This window comes from Megalopta genalis, chromosome 15 (genome assembly GCF_051020955.1).
Source record: "Megalopta genalis isolate 19385.01 chromosome 15, iyMegGena1_principal, whole genome shotgun sequence".
Lineage (NCBI taxonomy): Eukaryota > Metazoa > Arthropoda > Insecta > Hymenoptera > Halictidae > Megalopta > Megalopta genalis.
In genome coordinates this window covers 4,558,049-4,575,398 of record NC_135027.1, presented here as the reverse complement: position 1 = coordinate 4,575,398, position 17,350 = coordinate 4,558,049, and positions in this window count along the sequence as shown.

Genomic DNA, 17,350 nt, shown 5'->3' with positions numbered 1-17,350 from the left:
TTTAGATATTGACATTTGTTTGAAATTATATATATTTCTATTAATTTAGGCGCGCCGGTCACCGGTGGCACCCATGGCGTCACCGCCAAGTTAAGCGCCGGTCACCGGTGACCTCCGTGGTATTCAACGTGTTAAGTAAACAGCTTATAAAGGCTTGTTTTATGTCCAGTAACAGTGGACACGAATATGTCAATGTTATCAGTAATATTGTTTATTAATTTGATATATAGAAATCGAACGAAATCTCGATGATTATTGTGAGATTCTAAAGGGCAGAGTTCACCTCGCAGAACGCAATCGAGCATTAAAATTTACAAGCGACGTAATGCTTGAATTATTAGTCATAATTATCTGTTACAGTTATATTCGTTGCAATTATTCGTTTGTTTGATGTGGACATTTCACACTGATTCGAGGAAAGCTTCGATCGTTCTCAAACGTTGTGAAGGATTTTTATTTCACCTTTATTGAATAAATATTATGCACAAGCTATTCTGATGCTTGAATTGTTCAACAATGTTCACATAACGACGGACAATACGATATTTCATCTTTGGTAAAAGATCGAAATGTCAGGAATATCGTTAAAATGAATGATCGTTTCGAATTAACGCTCTAAATAAAGTTATTTGTCCAACAAACATGATTACGATTTCGATCGAACACTATCTGCCAGGAGTTGCACTACGTAAAATACAGGGCGGCGGAGCCAGTTACTGTGGAGTGACCAAAGGTCACTTGACGCCTTTCGTTTGTTTTCGAGCATAATTAACTTTATCTTCGTGCAATATATATATAAAACAGAGCAAAATATTTTATTGCTTTATTCTGTTTATTTTTGAATAAAAAAATTTAATATATTATATTCGATAAATATAAAGTGATACCTTACAATGAACGACTTCACGACCCTATCCAGCCCTTATTCCGCCTCTTAGCAGCCAGAGCACACCGGGCAGCCATAACAGCTACCTTTATATAAAAATATCACGTCGCAACCGGAAAAGGCACCGACTGTAAATTATCGGTCTGATCCGGGGAACGAGAGGGCGGGGGCGAAAACGGGGTGCGAGGTAGTAAAGTACGTGACAAGCAGGTAGCTCGTGCCGAATCTTGTTTACCTCCGCGAGCCTAAACGACCCATGCCCGAACGATTCGACTTTTCTTCCCCTCGACTTTGACTTATCGTGTGCGACGAACCCGTAATCGTGTTCCGCTTCTCCTATCGACGCGATCTTTGTGACAGTTTCATGATTTCTGTTGATGCTTGGTCGGTCGCATAATCGAGCGAAACGTGCGTATATATGGTACAGTATAATTTTTCCCTAATTCGCACTCAGATTGCGCACAAAAATGGACAATTTGAGAAGAGGAAATGCGATTATTTGAGCCTTGCGGCTCGTTTTTATAGTTACCGATTGTCAAGAACTATAAAAACGAGGCGCGAGGCTCGAATAATCGCATCTCCTTTTTCTAAATTATCCATTTTCGTCTACAAGCTGAGGGAAAATTGGGGAGTATTTATTGTACAATGATTTCTCTCTAATTCGCACTCAGATTGCGCACAAAAATGGACGATTTGAGAAGAGGAAATGCGATTATCTGAGCCTTCCGGCTCGATTTTATAGTTACCGATTGTCAAGAACTATAAAAAACGAGGCGCGAGACTCGAATAATCGTATCTCCTCTTCCAAAATTGTCCATTTTTGTGCGCAATCTGAGCGCGAATTAGGGAGACATTACTATACGTGGGCCGCGCAATCGCGTGTTGCGTTTCTCCTTTCTTTCCCATCTGGCAAATTGAACCCGTGAACCGCAAATCCGTGAAATGCGACTTTCTCGTGATTTATCCGATAATATGATCCACTCGTCGATCGCAGCATCATTCGCGGAGCTATCTTGAGCACCCGCCGTATGACCTGCAAGCGCCCAGAATGCTGATTCAATGTTTCTTGCTTCAAGAATATTATACTATATTTCCCATAGAATTTGTCACGAGCTAGAGTATTCAAACTACATTGCAGCGTATGCTCGACTATCGTTAATTAATTCGTAGTGGTTTCGACCATAATCATTGCCTGAAATAGACTGCCTTGTTATTAAATCATTGCCTTATTATCAGACTGTGGATTTTGCGCATTGATGCGAAAAATTACATAATTTCGTGTGACATTAGTACATCGACTGTACATTAATACAGTAAATTCTCCCCAATTGTCCTTCAGCTTGTAAAGAAAAATGGACAATTTGGAAAGAGGGGATGCGATTAATCGAGCCTCGCGCCTCGTTTTTATAGTCGCCGATTGTCGAGAACTATAAAAAACGAGGCGCAAGGCTCGAATAATCGTACCTCCTCTCCCCGAATTGTTCATTTTTGTGCGCAATCTGAGCGCTAATTAGGGAGAATTGACTGCACCGTGGCCAACTGCGTGTGCGGGATTGCACTTTTGAACTTGCGCAAGAAAAATGGACAATTCGGGAAAAGGAGATACGATTATTCGAGCCTCGCGCTTCGTTTTTATAGTTATTGTCAATCGGAAACTATAAAAATAATCTGCAAGGCTCGAATAATCGCATCTCCTTTTCCCGAATTGCCCATTTTTCTTTACAAGCTCAAGGAAAATTAGGGAGAATTTACTGTAGTTACATTATCGTCAACATAAAAAATAGAGACATTATAAAATAGAAAATAGAAAACAGAGAATTTATATTTTCTACAATTTTTATTCTGCATAAAAATCCACACAGCCTACTTTATACATTCATTTATTCTGATTTACTTGTCGCATATTCGTTATTTTTCGTCGCACTAACTGCTGAACGTTTCAGGCAACCAGAACTGCGGTCTTCCGCGTCGTGGTCACATCGTACTTTTTCACGTTCAATTACTGCGCCGTAAACTGCGTGTAATGACAGCGACGATAATTATAATAATAATAATAATAACATCGATGTTAATACCGATCGCGCGATAATAATAAATACCTTTCCCATAGAAACGCGGAGTTACGGTAAGGGTGCTCGGTGATTACGCGCGATCGTTGATTGTAAATTAATTTACGACAGCGAATTAATATGCAAAACGAGCATGCTAACGAGATAGGAGCGTTAAACGCGCCCGCAGCGACGGATCTTGCCGCAAGAAATATGGAAATCACAATGGAATGCGATCTTGGAATAACTGAATGGCCGCGGCCGATGGGGAAAAGAACCGCGGGCCGGGTTGGATAGTTTTTGGAGGAATGTAATTTTCGTGGAACGTATACGTACCTCGAGCCGTCGATCTTTTTCATCGAAATACTTGGAGCGTGGCCGTTCCTCGAACCGTTTCGGGAACAATGCGCCGAAGAACGGCGACGTGTGGGCCCGAAATTGCGGGGGGAAAAAGCGTGGGCTCGCCACAATGCGTGTAAACGATGCGTCTTTATTCAAACCGCGCCTGGCAGGTTCGTACAAATTGCACGGCAATTTCAACGTTAACTGGATCTTCTCGTTACCAGACTTCCTCGTCTGGATTTCTCGTCGGCAAACATTCGTCCATTGAATTTTCGCCTGTTCTCGACGAATTAAGCATTCCAACCCTTTGCACTTGCAGCTATCTTAACTGTAAATATAAAATCCATTTTCTCACTTATAGTATTTTTATTTTATACGATAAAATGCATTTTATGCATATGAAATTGACTCTTGGGACTCGCACAACAGTTACACTCTTAACAATTTTTTAAATCTAGACTTTGTTAATGTGAAAATTATCTTAAAACATGATGTAACAAATTTGAGTGGTGCCTCTGAGTCACCACTCGAGAGCAAAGGGTTAATATTCTAATCTAGAACGCGTTCTTTTATATTTTTTTTTTATAAAGAAACTATGAAACTTCTTGCATCGGCGTTTTTCATGCACTTGTTAGACCATCAACAATGCTTAAAAATTTACCCAACAAAATTCAAGTCGTTTAGTCCGATCCTAAAAATATTATCGAGTTTCGAAAGGCGTCCGTATATTAATCAAAGTCGCTGTATCCGATTTCCCAGGCTGAAATTAGCCGCGCTCGCGATTACCCCGCGCTCGCAATTACCCCGCTCTCCCGTGGCCCCTAGAAAATCGAAAGACGTTCGCACGCGTTCGAAAGACCTGTTGAAGAAGGCGAGAACGTCGACGGGGTGGCGGTGGAGGGCGGCGGAGATAGGGAGGCCGCGGACTCGATGCATTTACGGCGCAGCGTGCGGCGCCGATAAACGGACAACTTCGGCAATGTTTTGCAGTGGAACGTTCAGCCCGGCGCGCAGGGGTAAGAATAAATTTCTGTGTAACGCCTGTCGTCCTGGATCTGTCTATAAAACGGCGAATTTCCATGAAGATCCGCCGCCAGAGTTCATGAATAAAGAAGAGACGATCGATTATTCGGCTGCTAATTTTTGCCGGAGGAATACATATTCCGCGATCGCGGAGTTTGCTGGCCCTAAGCTGGGCACTGTGTATCGCTATTCGTCCGTTCTGCGCTCGTTCGTCAGAGCAACTCGTGAAAAGAATAACGCGTGTTACTTCGCCGCGGGAAAATATTCCCTCGCGGAAACTTTACGCCCGAGGATCCTCGAACGATCCCAGCAGAATGCCCCTCGTTTCCGAGCAGAATGCTTCTCATTTCCGGGAAGAAGCGAGGCGAGATTTCTTTCAATTTTATTTCCCGTGGCCGCGAATTAACGTCGCCGCCGACCCGCGAACGCCACGGCTCGATCCTCCAGGTCCAATTCCGAGCCCCCGGCGGCCCGAGATTTGTCGTCGATTCTCGGCCGAGGAAACTCGGAACAAATAATCCCGGCTGACAAGGGTCTACCTCGTCGCAGGATTCGTTAGCGGGACTCGATATCGACAGCCTCCGGTCCCCTTTAATCTTGATTTACTCCGCGATTTGTCGTCTAATCGAACGGAAAGAGCTTTCAATTTTTCGCGCGCTAATCCTCCCGCCCGCTGCCCCGTGCCGCTCGTTACGTCTCCCCCTCTCCTAAAGAGCTAAATCTTTTATTTATTTATTAACGGGTGTAAACACCGTTCGATGCGTAAAGTAAGTTGTACGTCGTAGGTGATACATGACGTTTAAACCTCTTAGTGCCGACTTAAAAATGTCGCGTATAGCTGAGCGAAATATTTCAAACCGGTTTGATGCAGTTGGGTAATGTTTGACAAAGAAATTACAACAATTTCGTGAAATTCTCAATGGAAGGAGAAATAACAAATAAAACTGTCGTTTGTTAAAAATATTAAGGAAACGGCATGTTCTCGAGTGCTGGCAAGAACGATATATCGTTGTTCGGCCCTGAAAGGGTTAATTGTCAAGCTGAAACTTGTGTTTAGAGCTGAGAGATAGAAAAATCTTGAAGGTCGAAATTGTAGACGTGAGTCGAAAAGGGTAGATGATGGAGAAAGGCAGCTACGAAGTCTCGCATTTCCAGCACAAGTCTTAAAATTGATCCATTAATCGAATAATTAAAACCTTGACATTAACCCTTTCAGTGCCGAACAACGATATATCGTCCTTGCCTGCACTTGAGAACATGCCGTTTCCTTAATATAATAATATTATTATAATATAATAATATATTATATAATATAATATAATATAATATATAAAATATATTATATAAAATAATATATATATATGATATAATATATATTATAATATAATAATATTCATTTATTATTTTTCCTTGAATTGTGAATTTTACAAAATCGTTGTAATTTCTCGTTAATCTATTCCAAATAATCTATTCTAAATAAACCCCTATTCATTAATAGATTAACATTCGGAAGGCGAGGCTTGGATCAATTTGGATCCTGAGTAAAAACATTATTAATCGACTACCTAGTTTCGGACAATTAATTTAAACTTTCACGTGTTTTATCAAGACTTACAGGAAAAAAAACCTATAGAGAACGACGATCTTGAAAACTATGTTGAACAAATTCATAAACGAAGTTATAAAAGTTCGCCTAAGCAAGCTGAGTTATTTTCTTGTCAAAAAAAGGTCCGCCGTTCGCGTGTTAAAAAAGAAAGAGATCCAAGGTAAAAACCTTTAGGAGCGCCCGAGATAATGATGGCGGAGGAGAGATAGAATTATTAAGTTTAACGATTTGACGTCTCGACGTAATAAAGCTCTCGATCCGTGACGGAAAACCTCCGGATACACCGTATCCACTAAGTCTGACGACGAGTAAAGGGTTGAGAAACGGCGTCAAAGGCTTTCCAACCGTGATTCGAGTCGCAGAATTCGGAGATCTCCGACGCGTGCAGTTTTCCTTTGACAGTCGTTCCGCGATGGTTCCGCGCGAGAGCGATTTCTCGAGGTAGTCTCGTCTTGAGGGCTGAGAGACGCGAGTTCGCCGCTTGGCTGGAACAGGGCGTCGCTTTTTAAATGAGATCCAACGGCGGACCGACTCGGGAAAAAGAGAATCGCAGGCGCGCGCACGTACCGAACCTGTTGCACCGGCTCGAAAAAGAACCGAGAGCGTAGGCGAGACGAGACGAGACGAGGCGTATCTCTTTCGGGCTTTTGTGCTCGCGAAGAGCGGAGACAGTCGGAAATTCCCTGATAAATTTATGCCTCGCGCTGTCCGACCGTCGCGCCGCGATCCGCCCGGATCCGCCCGGATCCGCGCGAATTCGCTCGCCGCGCGATGTTCTCGTCGCGAGACGCGTCGACTCGCGATAAATAGCTCGTTCCTTTGCGAGACGCCCGCCACGGATAACGAAAAGCTATCCTCATCGCGCGCCGACACGGTAAATCGCGCCTCCCGTTCCCTGCCCCTTGGCCCCCGGCCCCCGCGTCAGGCAGAATTTCCAGTTAGTTGAATACAGTTCATTCAAAGCTGCATCTCGTCCGGGAAGCTTGGTAAAAATTCCAATTTTACCGCGGCGCATTTGCGGGATTCCGGGCCGAGTTTCCCTATGCTTTTGACTCTCCCCCATTTTTTCAATTTTCGCCCGGAGTTATTTCTGCGCGGCTTGGAAACCGCCCCCATTCTTTCTCTCTACCGCTGGGAGAGCGGAGGACCGTCCGCGAGATTCTTCTCGACAATCGCGAAATTAACGCGGGAACAAGCGGATCGCTCATGCCTCGAGCGATCTCCGAGCGACGGATTCGACGGAATTCCCTACGGCGTGTCTCGATGGTTACAATTTTTCGAAATTTTTTCCAGATTTTCGCACCTCGTTAATGCTAGATTTACGGAACCCGCCGTAATGACGAGGCACTAATTTTTTAACTTACGATTGTTCAGAATGTATAAATACATTTATGAGTTACAGGTATGATTAACCCTTAAAAATTTGTTTGCCACCGTCTCAAAATTTTACTAATCAAATTTGTTTATATTTAAAGAGCTGTCGGAAGCGTGACTATTGCGTGCGTCACAATATTCAATTTCATATGCATAAAATGCACCAGGTCTTATGAAATGGATAAACCGCGGGTCGGAAAGACTATTTTACATTTTGGCTTAAAATTCGGTTTCGAGTGTAATAATTTTTATGATAACAAAGACAAAGCATAACTCGCGTCGAATGCCGGAGAATCAGTGAATCATGTGAACGATTTGTGGTGAAGACTTGGATATAGGTAAAATAAAAGGTTGGGATAAAAAAATAGGTAAGTAAATAGGTTAATAAAACAAATTTCTTACATTAATAAGTTTATACATATATATAAAATTTATTAATAAATAAATTAATACAAATTAAAAAATACATTAATAAATTTATATATATATATAAAATTTATTAATAAATAAATTAATACAAATTAAAAAATACATTAATAAATTTATATATTTACATTAATAAAATTTATTAATGTAAGAAATTTATTTTATTAGCCTATTTACTTACCTATTTATATATATAAAATTATTATATATTATATATTATATATAAAATTTATTAATGTAAGAACTTTATTTTATTAACCTATATTTACTTACCTACTTTTTTATCCCAACCTTTTATTTCACCTATATTTGATTAAACCCAGCAACATTGTCTGCAAACGTCGGAATCTCATCGCTACCGTTGTAAATGTTGCTATCTAAATCGCTATTGTTGTAAAACGGGTCAGTCGTACTAAATCTCGTACCGCGAGCTTCTAAAGTGCAGGGCAGAACTAGCAGAACGAGCTGGAGCATTCAAGTTTACAAGCAAAGCAACGCTAGGTTTGTTTGTCGTGTCGTTGCGCAAATTTAATTAAGGCATCGGGCACAGATGATTAAAATTAGCTTTTAATACAATTCTATTCAAGCAAAAGTTCAATGCGAACAATATAAACGTCCTTGCAATTCCATATAATTCCAATTTGGCAACGGGTCATGCGGAACGAGATGGTGTCACACAGAACGCGACGTCAAATTAGATTTATATCGGATTTCGGCTATAATAGAGTCATATTGATTTATAATTTTAAATAGAATCGCGTATCGCGCGCGTTTCTCGAATGACCTCATCCTACGAGCGATTCGGAATAGAATCATGCGGAATTACTTTTTAAATAAATTGAATCGCATGAAATTATCATGCTAGGAGCTGCTGAACTTCCGCGTGTTTGCAGCATTTTTTATGCCAATTACTGCCAGTTATTATTTCAGGAAAAATCGCACGAGCTTTTGGAGATATCCAATTTTCCGGTTTTCAAATAATTATTCTTTTGTTCCGTTTGTTTTCAAACAATTATTCCTTTATTCCGATTACTTTTAAATAATTATACTTCCATTTTATTATAACAAATTCAATCGATCTTATTCGATAAAAATATTTCATTATACCCGGAAACAAACCAAAGGCACAGGAATTGGGGTCAGCGCGCAATAACGTCGAAACATTACAAAGTTGTCGAGTTAACAGGCGATTCCGTGAATTTTTACACAAATCGCATTAACGTATAATATTTGACGACTCGTTCGAAGTTGCTTGGGTCCGTCGCAACGAATATATTCCGGTCAAGGGGTGAATTTTAAATCGTAATAAAATGTCTGGGAAAGCTTTGTGGCGTGATTCGCAGCGCGAGTTTATCGTACAGAGTCCATCAACAATTTAGTCCACAGATTACGGCGCGCCTCGGTCTTCGCGGTGTTTACGTTCTTAATTAGTTTCCAAAGACCGACAGCGGATCTCTCGTTGCGGAAATTCCGCGCGGAATCGTTTTTCGAGCCGCGAGTAACTCTCCCGAGTTACGTTGCTCAGATAAGAGCGCCGGATGATAGGACGGGGCCGCGTGTTTTTCAAGCTCGCGGACAAAAGATGGCGGCCGGCGCGGCCACAGATAATCAGTTTATCCGGGGCATACCTGCCCTATTTCGCATATTATGGCCGGGCTATATGCCCGCCGGGGTTTCCCCCTTATCTCCGAGCCCGTCACCCGTTGAATTTCTCCGCGACTAATTCAACCCCTCCGCCTGGGCCGCTTTGATAGCTCAACCTATCTGGCTTTAATCCCGTGCTCGCCTCCTCCGATTCGATGCGGAGGGAATAGACTTTCTTCCTTCCCTATCCTTCCCCCCCTCTTTCTCTCTCGCATCGTTATCCTTCCTCGAACTCTTTAGATTTATTTAAATTTATTTATTCATCGACTCCTCGGCCGTCAAAGACGCTTCGCGCTATTTCGCGCGCGATGCGGCTTCGCGTATTTCGAAAACGTGCCGCATCCACGACATCCTTTCGAATCAGTTTCCTAACTGTCGGACCTCTTTCCCGCGACGATGTACAGTAATTTCGCACGGAAATGTTCGGAGATCGGAATCGGAACCGGCAGATCTGAGAATACTGAGTCGCGATTCTTCGAGACTCGCGGCTCGTTTTTATAGAAACTCGTGGCAGTCGGTGAAAAAAGGCAGTTGCCAGCATGCCGGTGTAGATTAATATGAATACATAGTGATGCTAGAATAGAAACGATGACTTAACTTTTTTATTTCCAATTTTTTGCCACGATTCGAAGGCAATTCGGAGGCCACGTGACGCGATTCGAAGACAATTCGGAGGCCACGTGACGCGATTCGAAGGCAATTCGGAGGCCACATGCCACGATTTGGCAATTTGGAGACCACGTGTCACTATTCGAAAGCAATTCGAAGGCCACATGCTACGATTCGACGGTCACGAACGTAGTTCAGTAATTTCTCCCTAATTCGCGTTAGGATTGCGCACAAAAATGGACAATATGGGAAGACGAGATGCGATCATTCGAGCCATGCGGCTCGTTTTTATAGAAACTCGGGGCAGACGGCGAAAAAAGGCAGTGTCCAGCATGCCGGTGTACATTAATATAAATACATAGTGATGCTAGAATAGAAACGATGACTTAACTTTTTTATTTCCAATTTTTTGCCACGATTCGAAGGCAATTCGGAGGCCACTTGACGCGATTCGAAGGCAATTTGAAGGCCACATGCTACGATTTGGCAATTTGGAGGCCACATGCCACGATTTGGAGGCAATTTGGAGACCACGTGCCACTATTCGAAAGCAATTCGAAGGCCACATGCTACGATTCGACGGTCACGAACGTAGTTCAGTAATTTCTCCCTAATTCGCGTTAGGATTGCGCACAAAAATGGACAATATGGGAAGACGAGATGCGATCATTCGAGCCATGCGGCTCGTTTTTATAGAAACTCGGGGCAGACGGCGAAAAAAGGCAGTGTCCAGCATGCCGGTGTACATTAATATAAATACAGAGTAATGCTAGAATAGAAACGATGACTTAACTTTTTTATTTCCAATTTTTTGCCACGATTCGAAGGCAATTCGGAGGCCACTTGACGCGATTCGAAGGCAATTTGAAGGCCACATGCTACGATTTGGCAATTTGGAGGCCACATGCCACGATTTGGAGGCGATTTGGAGACCACGTGCCACTATTCGAAAGCAATTCGAAGGCCACATGCTACGATTCGACGATCACGAACGTAGTTCAGTAATTTCTCCCTAATTCGCGTTAGGATTGCGCACAAAAATGGACAATATGGGAAGACGAGATGCGATCATTCGAGCCTTGCGGCTCGTTTTTATAGAAACTCGGGGCAGACGGCGAAAAAAGGCAGTGTCCAGCATGCCGGTGTACATTAATATAAATACAGAGTAATGCTAGAATAGAAACGATGACTTAACTTTTTTATTTCCAATTTTTTGCCACGATTCGAAGGCAATTCGGAGGCCACTTGACGCGATTCGAAGGCAATTTGAAGGCCACATGCCACGATTTGGTAATTCGGAGGCCTCATGCCACGATTTGGAGGCAATTCGAAGGCCACATGCTACGATTTGAAGGCAATTCGAAGGCCACATGCTACGATTCGACGGTCACGAACGTAGTTCACTAATTTCTCCCTAATTCGCGCTAGGATTGCGCACAAAACTGGACAATATGGGAAGACGAGATACGATCATTCGAGCCTTGCAGCTCGTTTCTATAGTTACCGATTGTCAACAACTATAAAATGAGACATGAAAATCGTTTGGAAAGAAGTGATACGATCATTCGAGCTTTCCGGTCCGTTTTTGTAGTTCTTGACAATCGATAACTATAAAAACAAGCCACAAGGCTCGAATAATCGTATCACGTCTTCCCAAATTGTCCATTTCTGTGTACAATCTAATCGTCTCTCAATTAGGGAGAATTTACTGTATTTGGTTTCGAAAACACTGTGGATGTCCGTGTTGATGTCCCACGTTGCTTCGATGTGAACAAAATGTCTCTATAGTCGATTCTTATTTTCTAGCACTCGTGCGACCGTTGTATAAAATCTTTTTCTTTGTATCTCTTCTTCAGTAACAAAGCTACCTTTTTATATACATTGTTTATACATGAATGATTAAATAAATACATAAAAATAAGTCTCACAATAGGTTGGAGAAATTTTAGAACATGCAGCAACGATAGACGCGAAAATGTTGCTACATGAGTAAATAAATAAATACATAAAAATAAGTCTCACAGCAGGTTGGAGAAATTTTTGAGCATCCAGCAACGATAGACGAGAAAATGTTGCTCGACGTTGGCCAGGTGTAACATAGACGCAGCCCTTCAGCCCTCCGTTTCGTGGATCAAAAGGTGCGCGAGGTCGGGATCGCGAGAAATTCCCGGTTAATAAACACTCTCCTCGGGCCGGTGCAGGGGTGATTAGGTCGACGTGTACATTCCGCGATGATAATTTCCGTTAGTTTGAACAACGGGCCGGGAACTCGTTCGTCTATTGAATCTAAACGGGATAGGGGGAAGGGAACGAAGATAAACGCGATTCGGTTCGGGAACAGCCGTGCGAAACTTTTGGCAAATAGATTCGCCGTAGCGGAGGGAGACGTCGGAGGGTGCCGGGGAGAATGGAGCCGGAGGATTTTGAAACACGGGAACGGGAGCATGGAGCGTCGATGTAGGAACATTACCAAGCCCGACGGTTCCCCGCCGTGCAATCGGTCCGCGTTTCGCGAGCAAATCGAATTTTTTCGCGGCGCCTTTGCTGGCCTTCTCGCCGGATAAATAAGTCACTGTTCCGGGGAATCGAACGGAACGATAAACTCCCACAATAGACGTCAACAGGTCCCATGCCGATACATTTTATAGTTTCGCTCCGCGCGTGCCGGCGTTCCCGAATGGAATAACGTTGATCATATTCTTCGGATCCTCGCGCCGTTACTTGTTGCCCGCAATTTTTCGTGGGTTCATCTGAACACCGAGTCACGTGCCGATGGATTAATTGGAATTTTTTATAGTAATAATAGCTTTTTATAATAACAATAATAATGTTTATTCGTTCAATAAAATAACCTTTGTTATGTAATACGAAAATGTAATGACGATCAACCGGAGTGCAATAATAACAATAACAATAACAATAACAATAACAATAACAATAACAATAACAATAACAATAACAATAACAATAACAATAACAATAACAATAACAATAACAATAACAATAACAATAACAATAACAATAACAATAACAATAACAATAACAATAACAATAACAATAACAATAACAATAACAATAACAATAACAATAACAATAACAATAACAATAACAATGACAATGACAATGACAATGACAATGACAATGACAATGACAATGACAATGACAATGACAATGACAATGACAATGACAATGACAATGACAATGACAATGACAATGACAATGACAATGACAATGACAATGACAATGACAATGACAATGACAATGACAATGACAATGACAATGACAATGACAATGACAATGACAATGACAATGACAATGACAATGACAATGACAATGACAATGACAATGACAATGACAATGACAATGACAATGACAATGACAATGACAATGACAATGACAATGACAATGACAATGACAATGACAATGACAATGACAATGACAATGACAATGACAATGACAATGACAATGACAATGACAATGACAATGACAATGACAATGACAATGACAATGACAATGACAATGACAATGACAATGACAATGACAATGACAATGACAATGACAATGACAATGACAATGACAATGACAATGACAATGACAATGACAATGACAATGACAATGACAATGACAATGACAATGACAATGACAATGACAATGACAATGACAATGACAATGACAATGACAATGACAATGACAATGACAATGACAATGACAGCAACAGCAGTAATAGCAATAGCAATAGCAATAGCAATAGCAATAGCAATAATAGCAATAGCAATAGCAATAGCAATAGCAATAGCAATAGCAATAGCAATAGCAATAGCAATAGCAATAATAGCAATAGCAATAGCAATAGCAATAATAATAATAATAATGTTTATTTGTTCAACGGGATAAAATAACCTTTGTTATGCAATACGAAAATAAAATGATGCTCAACCGAAGTGCAAGCAAAAAAGAAAAAGAAAACGAGGAATGTTACAATTAGACCGCGTATTTTATGCATTTATGGCAAAAATGAGTTGATCAAATTTAAAACGGCAAAAACACATTTTAAGAATTTAAAGATACTACACATTATTATATGAAACTCTTTAAAATGATTAAAAACCAGAATGAATGTCTGTTATGCTCCTGCAACTTTCAGTTATTGCAGTCATTTTTTATTTTGCGTAAAGATCCGAAGTCTAGTCACAACGAACAATTCGTACAAAATATGACATAATAAAGTAAAGTAACAGAAATCCAAGTGTCTGAAGATATGCGAAAAGCGTCGAGCACGGCGTATTAATAATGCTGAATTGTTTAAAGGTACAAAGCGAGCTACAAGAAAAGTCTACAGAATTAGAAATGTTTTCAAGTTTTTTAATGTACCTTCTTGAAACAGATGACTTGAACGCCTTTAGAGCGTTATAGGGTAAGTATGAGTATTACTGCGGACGTCCCAAATACTGTAGTATTTTACAAAAGCAATGAAATCTAACATTTTACAGTGTATAATCTCCTAGAAATTAATTTCATAATTTTTTATATGTTTAATATTGATAATTTATGACATACAAGTAACAACAATCGCAATTTTAATTCATTTATTGACTTTTGATATTCGGAAGCTTAGGAAAACGTTCAGTCTTATGAAATACTCGTAACAACAGCTATGATCGCTGATTCGAAAGGCATTTATATCTTGGTAGTTAACAATAAACTATTCATTTTAGCGTCATTTTTAGACAATGTAATCATTACTTTGTCAAAAAGTCGACGAACACAGTCACTATCATCCGTCCTAAAACATTATTTACTAACACAGTATTTGGCGCATAGTTCGTTACCGCGTGTGTACATTACTGCGGTGCTTTACCGAACTGCCTACCTTAACCTTACTTTCTCTATCAAAGTTCGCCTTCATTGAGAAACCGCAGTAATACCTAAGCTCGCCCTGGTCCCTTAAAAATTCTTTCTTCTCCGCATCGAATTTCATTGGATATTAACCCCCGTGACAAGAGGGATTAAATAGAATGTCGAACGACCGTAATTTCAGCGAATCCGGGCAAAAAGTTACCGCGCTGTTTCGAAAGAGGATTTCTCGCTGGAAACTGTACAAACCGCGGTGAAAACATCCGCCGACCGTGAGTAGTACAGGTAGTCGTATAGTCAGCCGGGCGCGTCGTGGCTCTTCGTTACGGGGTTACGGGGTTACGGGGTTACGGGCGAAGAGGGATTAATTGTTTCGAGTGAATTATCCGAGGCAGCAGTTTTTCGATCGGCGAACGATGCACGATAACGCGAGCGACATAGAAGCAGCGCAGGGGAATCCCATTAAGCCGGCGAAGAAACTCGTAAACGAGTTTTATCGCGTTCGAAGAGCGATCTCGAAAGGGAAAAAAATCCCTCGAGGAGCTTAATCGGGTTATCTTCAAAGGTCTTTGGGCATCGAGCTGATCGACGGGATTCGCTTAAACCGGCACGTACCGAGAAAATGGCGTCGCCACCCCCTCCCTCGTTACCAGGAACGCGATAAACTTTCGATACGGACGCACCGAATCCAGTCAACCTCGATATCCGGGTCTCGTGAAACGGCGGGGTTCCAATCGGGTCTACTTAAAAGTTGCGACTTAATCATATTCCAATGGGCTACTTTCTCTCGGTTTTAGTAGATCCGGTTACGTTTGCGCGATCTTAATTATAGAAGCTCCGAAACATTTAATAACTTGCATCTCCGACGCTTCGGCGAGCAGGTAATTTCGAACAGAAGTGGTTACGAACAGGAATATTATTATTATTAGAGTTTGTTATAAATATTAGGATTTACGATTAATAGACTTTATTTATATATTATTATATATTATTATTTATTTGTATATTCTTATTATACATTATTACTTATTTATATATTCTTATTATATATAATATATAATACACTAATATAATATTTATAATAAATTCTAATATTTTATAATAATACTAATAACATAAATATTATTAGAGTTTATTATAAACATTAGGGTTTACGATTAATAGACTTTATTTATATATTATTATATATTATTATTTATTTGTATATTCTTATTATACATTATTTTTTATTTATATATTCTTACTATATATAATATATAATACACTAATATAATATTTATAATAAATTCTAATATTTTATGATAATAATAATAACATAAATATTATTAGAGTTTATTATAAACATTAGGGTTTACGATTAATAGACTTTATTTATATATTATTATATATTATTATTTATTTGTATATTCTTATTATACATTATTTTTTATTTATATATTCTTACTATATATAATATATAATACACTAATATAATATTTATAATAAATTCTAATATTTTATGATAATAATAATAACATAAATATTATTAGAGTTTATTATAAACATTAGGGTTTACGATTAATAGACTTTATTTATATATTATTATATATTATTATTTATTTGTATATTCTTATTGTATATTATTATTTATTTATATATTCTTATTATATATAATATATAATACAGTAATATAATATTTATACTAAATCCTAATATTTTAGGATAATAATAATAACAAATATTATTAGAGTTTATTATAAACATTAGGGTTTACGATTAATAGACTTTATTTATATATTAATGTATTATATATAATATATAATACATTAATATAATATTTATAATAAATCCTAGTAGTTCAGGATTTATTATAAATATTGCGCAGCAAGATTATTATAATTATCACAAATTATTACAGTGTAAACTTATATGCGCTGCATGAAAAAAAGCTCGAGACTATCTCGAATCTTTCTTCCTTACAATTATACTCTCGTGAATAGGATACCCAATTATGCTATTTCTGGCGTATTGTTAACCACCTCCAACGATGTAATTATTAGACTACGGATCTTTTTATGCAAATTCACATTTTCATGCGTCGGTTTACAAAATTCCGAATTCGAAGAAAAGTTTCCTTCCTCAACTAAAAAATCAGCGGTAGACTAAAAATAAAGATGCAATTAAATCTCGTTGATTACACAGCGTGCCATAAATGCATAATAAGAGAACAAAATTATCATACACTGTATGGTAAACCCATCATTAGTGGCGTAAGAAGCATGAAAGAATAATGGTACAAAAAACAATAGTGGTTGAAAAAATAAAAAAATGAAAATACGAAAACACAAAAATAGCGAAATGAATTAACGTGCGCACGGCGTAGCGAGCTTTCTATAATAGGATAGCGCGAATTTGAAAAGAAGTCTGCAGGAAGGCCGCTCGGAGATAGCGTTGTTAACGTTACGAGCAATACGGAGCGGAGCGGAGAATATACAGCGTATAAAGTCCTATTATTAGGATTATTCCCGTGTACGCGTGGTAGCAAGTTACTCAGCTCTA